Raw genomic sequence first — 1,655 nt, forward strand, 5'->3', positions numbered from 1 at the left:
ATGTCTATACTCAGTATCTGTTTTTGCAAACTTTAGTCCCGTCTCCTTTGAATTATTCTACAACTAGTTTAATTATGATTTCTATAGTAAAATTGTGCTTAACTCTAATGATCGTTGTTCTGTCTATTCTTTTCCTGTTTTTATTCACACTTTGTATTCTCATAAAACGTTTTGCATCAGCCTTCTCAATTTTTCTCGTGGTTTCTCAGGTAACAGCGTCTTGATATTTAAACAGGAAAAAGCCCTGTGCACAGAGCAATCTTGGAGAATACAATGCACATTATTAAATCGTGCCTAACCACGTGTAACAGTGACAATCAACTATCAGTAACTCTTAATTTAATACATTGTACATAAAATGATAACCATAACATTATACACACACGTACATATATACATTTGTACGCACACATATATGTAAATGTACAGAGAGAGAGAAAAAGTGTAGGGGAGGCAGTGTTTGTATGGGTGTGTGCATGTGTGAAAGTAAAGGAGAAAAAGAGAAGTAAAGACACAGGCATTCGCTTTTAACCAGGTATGATGTGATGTATAAAATATATCTTTGGATTTGTGCTGATTCCGTCATCCCTTTATTCTAAAATGTGTATATCTGGCACTATCTCATTTTATTCCATCGTAATTCGCCTCAATCTGGGTTTTTTTTTTCTTTGTCTTTTTCTTTTGTTAAGAATTTGTACTTGTTATTCACATCTGATATTGAAAACATTGTTATATGAAATATTTTATTGAACATACAAGCATCAGCATGTTGAAGAACAAATCCATTCTACATTATATATGTGCAAATATACATAGAAGAGCTATACGCTGACATCTTGTATAGATCACTTAAGTACGAAATAATGTTGTGCTGTATCTTTTCGGTATCTGGTGCATTTTGTCACATTATATATTTACGCATCCATTACTTCCAACTCATCCAAACTGTCAGTTGAAGCGCAATGATAAGCAATTGTTATCTTAGCTATTTAGTATATTCTACTACAACTGCTTGAAATTATATATCTCTCTAGAATTGGAAGAAGGTATATTTTGTTTTAGTTTTGACAAAAGGAAATTTTTTAAATGAATAAAAGATTTTAATAACCAGATTTTCATGGAAAATACGTAATATATCAATTATGTTGATAATGATACACAGTAGTTGTCAAGACGTTATGACGCTTATATTTCAGGACAAGAAATGGTTGTGATGTTTTTGATATTTAACTAATATTACAATGCATGCACATAAAATGCCTATAATCGACAATGACGAGTATATTAATATGTTCATATATTTAATATTTTGATTTTTTCTCCTATCTTCATGTAAAAGTTTTCTTAGTAACGAAACAAAAACCGATATTCCTATAGGTTTGGATAGATAAACTTCCAAATTAATTTAAATTTAAATAACAAATTAGGTACCGGAATTATGTAATAATACATCAATATTGTCTACCTTGATTAGCACACCGGGTGAAATGCTTAGCGGTATTTCCTGTCTTTACTTTCTGATATCAAATTCCGCTGAGGTCGACTTTCATCCTTTCGGGGTCGATAAATTAAGTACCAGTTGCGTACTGGGGTTGATTTAATCGGCTGGCTCCCACCCCAAAAGTATCGGAACTTGTGCATAGAGTAGAAAAGAT

Source organism: Octopus bimaculoides, chromosome 6 (genome assembly GCF_001194135.2).
Source record: "Octopus bimaculoides isolate UCB-OBI-ISO-001 chromosome 6, ASM119413v2, whole genome shotgun sequence".
Classification (NCBI taxonomy): domain Eukaryota; kingdom Metazoa; phylum Mollusca; class Cephalopoda; order Octopoda; family Octopodidae; genus Octopus; species Octopus bimaculoides.